General features: G+C 38.0%; 1 protein-coding gene across 5 annotated transcripts in view; it reads left to right on the top strand.

Moving 5' to 3' along the window:
• The window catches only part of LRRC38 (leucine rich repeat containing 38), a 56,313-nt gene that overhangs the window by 898 nt on the left and 46,282 nt on the right, over positions 1-9,133 (top strand). For 4 of the 5 annotated variants that reach the window (XR_004161929.2, XR_004161928.2, XM_085242632.1 and 1 more), the window contains exons 2-4: positions 1,132-1,182; positions 1,530-1,587; positions 5,214-5,271. The gene's annotated coding sequence lies outside the window, so the exon portion shown is untranslated. The remainder of the gene's footprint in view (positions 1-1,131; positions 1,183-1,529; positions 1,588-5,213; positions 5,272-9,133) is intronic. The other variant, XR_014887924.1, reaches the window with a different exon arrangement.

Here is a 9,133-nt window from a genome sequence, read left to right on the forward strand (position 1 = left end):
CTCCACCAACTGACAGCAGGCTGGAAGTAACAGGGTGCAGTCATCTTCCTTCATGCACTACCCATAGTACACACCTTTCTAACTTCACAAATACTAAGTTTTTTCAAAACTATCATTAATAACTTTAATACAAATCAAGCTATTCTTAAGATCCTACAGTCATAGAATGGCTGGAGTTGGAAGGGACTCTCAAGGCCATCAGGTCCAATTGCATTGCAGTGACCAGGGACACCCACAGCTCCATCAGTGCACAGGGCCCCTCCAGCCTGACGTTGGGTGTCTGCACCACCTCTCTGGGCAGACTGTGCAGTGCCTCACTGCCTTTAAGTGTAAAAAACTTCTTCCTTATATTAAAAAAACAAACAAACAAAAAAAAAAAACCACAAAACACTTAACATATTTACAACACTAGAAAAAGTTCCAAGAAGAACCCAAGGTCCAAGAATCCCATTTAGAAAATAAAGTTCATATCATTTTCTTAGGTCTTTTAACTTCTTTTTCTGTATTCTAGAAACACTGAGACTGTAAACTGGGCAACACAGGTACCAGCAAGCCAACCCATACACTTATAGCACTAGCTACAAAACACTCTTATCTTTATCATTTTCATAGAGTTTATTTAATTTGTTTTGAATTTTTAATTCATTACTAATTAGTTACACTTTTTTAAGCTGAAAGAAGCAAAGCTTTTCTATTGAGTACTAACATTACTTCTCTAAGGCAAGGAAAAGGGTTTGCTTGGCTTTCTCTAGTAATAGGGTAAGAATAGGGTATAGCTAAGATAGGTCTGTTTTATGCTTGGCTTAGCTGGAGATTTTATAAAGCTTTTTATTTCAGTGTACATTATTATTTAATGCTTATTCTTGAACAGCTTTCTAATGGATTGTCTTTAAAACTGTCAGTGGTCTGTACTCAAAACTGGTGTTTTACTTCTCATTGCCTGGCAGTGTAATGCTGGAAAAACATGGAATTCTTTGTAGAATCGTGGGATGGCTTGGGTTGGAAGGGAGCTCAAAGGTCATCTACTTCCAATTATAGATGTATAATTCTTTATAAAAGCCCCTTAATTCAATGTTATTTTTAGTGTTTTGTGTTTTATTAACTGTTTGTTTGTTGTGCTCTGTGTTGTAGATAAAGAAAGAACTCTTGAAAAGCTGAAGCTCTAAACTGCATGGAAACAAGGTATTAAAATAAAGAGTTGGAATAATAAGAGAAGCTAAAAGTACTTCAGGTCTGTTAGTTAAAAACTTAAATGATCGCTGTTATGAGTAAGTTAAAAAAAAAAAAAAAGCCTTACCAGCTGAAGAGCTCCACTAATTATGCTAAGACAAGATAGGCTTGATGATTAATTTGCATTATTTAATTTATCAACTAAGAGATTCTTGCTTACAGTTATTTTAAGGAGAGATTAGTTTGCTTTTTTAAGACAAGATCCGCAGAGTAGAAAACAATTCCTTTTGACTGCTGGAGATTCACAACTCTGTATCTGTTTGAATTACATGTTCTTTCCTTTTCTTCCCAAAATTCAGGGGGACAGAAGAAATATGAAGAAATGAAGAAGCGTGGAAGGAATGTGAGAAGAAAAAGGTAAGGCACTTCTGTCTGCTAGAGTTGTATTAGAACATTCCAAAATGTTGTACTGAGTCTGTGTGAATTTGTTAAAAAAGTGTTATTGGAAAGATAAAAAGAATGTAGAATTTAAACCCTTCAGAGCAGAGAGGTTAGAGCTCTCTTACACTAAGGTAGTATTCTACTGGGGGAAAACAAATACTTGTGAAGCTGTATGCTGGGTTCTGACTTATTGGAATTCAGAGATCAGGGAAGCTAGATCTGGGATTTGGGCTGAGGTTTTCATTGATTTACACTAAAAATGAGGTTGTAAGTTGCTTGATGGTTTAAAGGTTTAAGAGATGGTCTTTGCTGAATGCTTTTCTTTACCTTAATTGCATATTCTGAGTGTTGATTCCTAAATCGTTTGTTTTGTATCTTGGTGTTGAAGGAGGTAAGCTGGACTTCATTAGCTACTTCAGTCAGTAAATAGGATGTGTCAAGGACTGAGCTGTTTCAGGAAAAAGGTTCTTCTTATCCAAATGCTGCTTGGGCAAATCTGAGACCTCAGCTGGCTGAACAGAACCAAATCACTTTCTGGTCAACTGAGAAAAGGCACTGGGGGTCCTGTGCCAATATATCAAAGGAGACAGCAGCTTCTGGAGGGCCAGTATGAACCTTGGGTAGTCACACTTCTGTACTCTGACTGGGGGAAACTCTTAAACTCGCTTTTCTAATGCAAGAATGCATCTGTGTTGTGTTCGAGAATAAATATGTGTCTAGTAATGCTTTTGAGGCATTTTTTCCATGGCTGAATCTTGGTGTTTTCCTCAAAATAAATAACTGAAGGCATCTTTAAGCTTTCTCATGGATCTGAACTGTTAAAATAGTCCAATAGATACGACCAATAATAGTTTTTCCTTCAGGCTGTGACTGAAACATCAAGGAATTTGGTGCTTTATTCAGTACTCAGATGTTTTCTGCAGCCTGTCTGCAATCTGGCATTTGCATCGCAATAATAAATAAGTAACAAATGTGTATGACAGACACCAAGCCCATCACTGGGCTTAGTATGAGAATGCATGTGGTGAATGCCAGTTATGTGGCTGTAACAATAGATTCTCAGGTACTGCACTGATGAAATTAGAGCTTGTTCTGTGCAGAATAGAACAAATCAACACATGAAGGATGCAAATAAGCCATGTTGCAAATATAACAGTGCCTGTTTCAAATGCTTGATGAGTCTATAAGGGCATCCTCAGATAATAACTATGTGATAGCAAATCTCCTGCAAATGCAGACTTTGCTTTTGAAATTGCTTGAAGTATTTTAGTCTTGGTTATTGAGCTCTAATAGTAACACTAATCTCTTTAACTGTCAAAAGAACTCTCAACAAAACAAAAGTAGGCTGGAAGATTTGCAGAAACTTGATACATAATGTATGATTTGTCAGCTGAGTATTACATGTCTTGAACTACAGGGATTCCAGTTGTTTTCCTTTGGGGCCTCACTGGTAGTTTCTCAGGCTGTATTTTTGGCATATCCTATCACTTTTCCTCTAAGCAGCTGTACTTTGCTCAAGTGTGAATAGACTCTTGCTGTTATTCAACTAGCTGTCACTCAACTAGGTTCTATATATTTAGGCCTGCATTCTTTGAACAAAATACCTCTGTACTTCATAGTACATTCTGAAAGATTCTAAGATAGTGACACCCAAAATCCTATAGCCAAGTGTGCTTTCTCCAGTATCCTTGTTGATTATTAAAATTCCAAATCAGACTTCAGTGTGATGCAGTTAATATATAGCTTTTAACTGTAAAGTATGGAGCAGAAATCTGTAGCAAAATAGTATTAATCTGTAGCAAAAGCTAAAATATTATTGGTTGGAAGTCATTACACATTAGAAATTCACATTTATAAATATTTCAGCATCTGGCTCTTGATGTAGCAGTCTTCCATGTATAAATCCTGTGGCTCTCAAGCTGGTTGTTTAAATTATAAATGTCTCTACAGAGCTTACTACATCATACCTCTGTGAATGATAAGTGCTTCAGTAACCTAATCAGATCTTGTTTTCAAGGTATCCAAAACCAGTGAGATTAAGAGATAGGCAGCATTAGAAAGGTAGAGTTTTTTTATGGTGAAAAGAGCTCAGTATATCAGCCTTTAATTCTATAACTCCATCACTTTCTTGTGGTATTCCTCACCCATTGGGGCACATCAGTGATTCTGCAGTACTGTTATTTTCCAGACCTCATTCAACCTCAGTGAGCAGGAGCAGCCTGGCTGTCTTGTTCTGTCATGGTCGGTGCTGGTGTTGGTTCCTCTTGCCCCTGTTCACTGCCACATAGGCTGCTCAGTTTGCTGGGTTTGGAGGTTTTGCTTTTTGTTGTTGATGTGGTCGCTTCTCCTTGAAACTTAGGAAGGTCTGGCCAGTGTACAAGAAAGTTATCTTTATTTTCACCTTGCTTTGAGAAAATGTTCCACCTGGTGGTGTTCTGTAGTACCTGCACCTCAATTTACATTTTGTGATGGTCAAAGAAGCCTACAAATCACAAGCTATCTGAAGTACTGAACTAGTTTTTGTATTCTTAAAATAGCAGTATTGCTGTTCTGTGTAAATGACACCAATAGTGACACAGAGATAAAGAGAAAATCCAATTAAATTTAGAGTATCAACTGACATTTTATGGTATCCATTGCAAACTAGATTTATTTTTTTGCAGCTGTCTCTGTAAACTAATTCCTATGCTGTAGGATTGGGTGCAGAAAATGAATGAACGTGAGTTTTACAGCCGAATTAATCACATAGATATTTCTTGTTTCAGTAAGTTTATGCTGAGAGAGAATGCTGGTGATGCTCTGTGGAAGAGAAAGCACAGCAGTAGTATTCAACTTTTGTTCTGGCTAAGTACCTTTGTCAGTGACAAGCTGGCTCTGAGGATGAAGTAGCTCTAAGTGTAGCAAAAGTGCTTGGTTGTTGCTAATACCATCTCTAACTCCCAGCAACTGCATCAAGGACACTGACAGTGCTTTTTTGGATGGTTTAGGCATGCTCAGTGAAACTCGTGTGGGACTTTGTTTAGAAAGTATTTGAAAAGTGAGGAAAAAGTTTGGATAGGAGGCTACATGTAATCTGAAGCTTTTCTGTTGCAAACACATTTGTTACTTTTCCTCTCTATATGCCTTCATTGATTCTTACCACTAGCTGGTGCTACAATGCAATGTATTGAGTGTGCTGTCACCGTGCAGCTGCATTATCAGCCTGCAGTGAGAAGTCTTTCCTTTCAATGTTGTTTGTGTATTTCTGGAAACATTGCTTCCTGTCAGGTTATAAAATCTTAAATTGTTCTTGTAGTTCTTGCTCAGTTTTCTGCTTGAAACGCAGGTATACTTTATACTCTCAGATGCTTCTATTGCTTTCTGCTCAGTTAATCAAGCATACTTATTGTGGAATTAAGCTAATTATTAATGATGAGGAAATGAACTAGAAAAATCCATGGGGAAAGCTATTCTCAAGAAGTAAGTTCATAATTAGTCAAGCATTTCTGAAACCCAGAACTTCTAGTTCTAAATGAGCAGATGGCAGGCTTTGCCTTCATGTAAATTGTAGTTAATAACAATGTGTTCTCATGATCTCATTAATAATTTTGCCTCTCAAAAAGATTGACGTTGGAGCCAAGGGTAGTTTCCTCAGATGAAGTCTCACTCTGAATCATGAAGGTAATTTGAAGCAGCAATTTACCTAAATGCTTTTGCTATTTACTAATAAAGCAAAGGCTGCCTGTTAGTAATGCTGCTGCAGCCACTTCCTGGATTATCTTCTATTTCAATAATTAAACCTGACTTATGCCAGTTTTGCTGTACCACTTCTCTATTCCTTCCATTTTCTGCTTCTCTGCACAGTACTGCTTGGTTTTCAACTCCCAAAATCAATCACCCTTGCCAAATGCTTTCTGGAAGCACAACCTTGAAAATGCATGGAATGCACAGCACTCCTTGCTGGCCAGAATGCTCACTGCTGCAGCATTTGCCAGTCTCAAAATCTGACCTCTCCAGGCTGGAAAAGCCTAACAAGCCATGTGATTGCATGGGGACCTTTGTGGCATTGTCCAACTGTTTGATAGAAAGCAGGGGTCTATGGGTTTGGTCTGATGCCTAAATCCACATGGCCTAGACAAAGACACATGGCCAGCGTGGTGCTGGATTTATTTATGCATTAATGCCTCCATGCTGCAGCTGTGAGAAATGTACAAAGCACCAATTCAAACTTCTTAGAGCACCTACTATCAAGTTGCACATCCAGTGTTACCTTCTGTACCCACCAGCAGCCACCCAGCAACACCAGATGCTGAGAAATTTGATGTTAGTGATAATACTTCAGATTAAAAACTGCCTGAGAAACTATGCTTATGGCCAATCTAATACTTAATTAGTTAAGTAGGTGAGTATAAATAGTTATAACAATGTCTTCAGGCATGGCATAGGCCAATTATTACTTCAGTGTAGTACTTACACTACAGAACTTATGGTGGTATAGGAGAGATTGCTTTAGATGGAGCAGTGTTTCATCTGAAACATTCATCTTGAGTGCATTCCTGACTCCTGGTAGATTTGATTATTAGCTTTTTTCCTGTGCTCTTTGTTACTATCTTATATTAAAGAATATAATGTTATCATAAAACATGGAACATCACTTCACCTGAAATAATACAAAGCTGTGACAGGATCAACGTATAAAGATTCGTGTGCTGATGGCTTTTCCTTAACCATGGTTATTATCCTTGGCAAGTCATTTGGTGTGTATATCATACTCTGTGGTTGCTTACCTTTCTCTTGTGGATGATACATCAGTTCTTTTCAGTTTGAAAGCTTGGCAGAAGGCATTGCTGTGCAATTGTTCTTAATGCACATCTGAAATAGCGTGCAGCTGAGATACTTGCAATATCATCCTGCAGATACCCTTATAAAATATAGAATGAATCTAAAGCAGCAATTGCTGCGTGTTTTAATTGGTGTTTTAACTAATAGTGAAGGTTTCTAAAAATTACGGGAGTAGTTTAAGATCTCCATAATATTCTTCTGGTGAATGTTTGGCTGTCTCTAGTTACTGAATTCATTCTTCTGATGTCTTCCATTCTTAGAATGAAAACATTCTTTATGAAGAATGCTTGTATGAATCATTCTACTCATACCTGGAGTCATAAATATTCATCAAGTCATTACTTTCACCATATTACCTCTATATATCTTCATCACACACCCAAATACAAGGGGACAACTATGTTTATGATGCTTTTTAGTGACATCTGGCATTCTCACAGGAAGCCTGGTGCCTGCTTGTCTGTTCAGAAGAGCCACATTCATGACTCACAGCCAAGCTGCAAAAGGGGACGTTGCTGTTACTAACCATAAAGGAATGAACATGATCAGGAGTAAGGATTTTAGGTTAACAGCAAGTGTTGATATATTGAATGCTATTCCTGGTGAATAAAAATTCTATCCTGGCCAGCTGGACAAAGTATGGAGCTGTTGTTTCCTGATGTGCTCACATTCACAGGAAGTCTCCTGACCTCAGACCCCATTCTGCAGACATGTATATTGCTCATTCATTTCAGCTCACTGAAGTATTTGCCCTGGAACAATGTGCTGTTTGACTTCTTCCAAAGCAGAAAAAAAAAAGCTAACTGCAACTATCCCCCTCCAAAACGCACAAAACCCCACCAGGTAGCTCCCACTAAAAGTAATGCAGCAGCAGTTATTGTTTTTTCATGTTGGCAGAATAGAGGAAAGGATTCTTCAGAGCTCCTGCCTTCTCTAAGCCATATCCTGGGTACCCTGTGCTCCAGCTCAGTCTGGGAAATTCACGTCCTCATGTCTTTAGAGGTTCAGATCTATTACAGCACAGTGTACTTAATACAAGCCTCCAGTGCTGGAAGCCTTCCAGGTTATAATTCAGTGGAGCATGGGCCATCTGGTAGCAGTTGATGTCACCTAAGATTAATAAAGCTTTACTTTGAACCAAAGGGCAGAATCTGAAGTCCTGGTTAAGACCAAAAGACTTTAATAGTCAATGTAAGAAGTTAAAGTAGATCTTAATGAGAAATTTTGGAGCAGGAGCAAAACGTGGCTTACTTGGTTGGAATGCAGGCTGTTCAGCTGGAGTCCTGTATTTGATCAAGGAGAGCTCCATTTGCTTAAGAAGTTATCTGCTCTGATCTTATGCCTTTTTCAAATGGGGTCTTACTCTGGCTTCACAAATGTCCAGAACTTACACAATAAGGTGTTTTTTTTTTTTTTCCATTTTGTGCTATTTGCAATTTAGAAGCAATGGAGCTGGTGCAGAAGGAAGTGATGACATATGTGCTATTCCTTACAATGGTTGAATAATTCATAATTCCATATGGCATGCTTTTGTTCAAACATCAAGTGCATCCTGCAGGGGACCTTCCAGTACAGGCAAGATATTGTCAAGCCTAAAGTAACTGAAAATACTGTTCTCTCCTATTGTCACAATAGGAAAAGGCTGTGATATTACTGCTTTTATGTGAGTTTAAACCTGTTCTTAGCTAATTCATACGAGCCAGACAAGCAAACTGATAAGTTTTGTGTATAATTGATCTGTTCTTTCTCTTTCAAAAAGCAGTGTATTATGGACATGGAAACAAAGTATCTCAAGTAATCTGGGCACATTTCTGTACCATAATGTAAAAGTACAGAGGAAAACTGAAGCAAGGAATGCTCGTGTGAAAGGTGACTCTAGCTAACACAATATTTTTAACTGAGCCAAATTGGAAAGTGCATCTAGGCATGTGTGAATTGTATTTTAGGGATGGAATCTCATGTGCTAATCTGTAAGAGCTTGTGGCCTCACTTTGCTTGAAAGGTAACTGATGTAATATACTAGAGCTTTCAGAAATGATTGGATAAACTACATGACTTCTTTTCAAGATTAATGCTACAGAAAGTATGAGTCATAGATAAAAAGTGTACTGACACAAGCTAGGTGCCTTTTAAAAAAGTTAAAGTGAAGTCCCTTGTCTTCAGTAACCATAACAAAAATTTCCAGCCCACTTCTGGGGCCAGGATTACATACTTCAAAAATAATGCCCAGTACTAATTCAGCATTAAAGAACTGCCATGAGGTGTACACCAGGCTTAAACTTGTGATAGACTCTCATATAGTAAACACATGACTTTACACAGTGGTATCATTAATTTTCCTTTCAGTTAGTTGTACTCAGCTTTTGATTGTAAGCAGAGCTAAACCAAATGAGATTAAGCTAGAGGTGACACATGGGTGCATTATTCCATGGTGCTATATAACTGTGGACAGATTCTGGGATGGATATGCTTTGATATCTGAGATTTAACTACATGAGATAAGCATGGAAATGTAAATAAATGACTTTCTTTAAAGTCAGTGGCATCTTGTGTGGCTGCATACCTACTCTATAGTCTCACTCTATGCATAATAATTCTCTCATGTTTTATCAGAGCAGATTTTGAAAACAAATTGAAGTATGTTTCCATTTCATGATGAATTGCCTGCCTGGATGCAGCTTGGGATCTGATGGGAACAGTT

The sequence above is a fragment of the Meleagris gallopavo genome, chromosome 23 (assembly GCF_905368555.1).
Source record: "Meleagris gallopavo chromosome 23, MGAL_WU_HG_1.1, whole genome shotgun sequence".
NCBI lineage: Eukaryota > Metazoa > Chordata > Aves > Galliformes > Phasianidae > Meleagris > Meleagris gallopavo.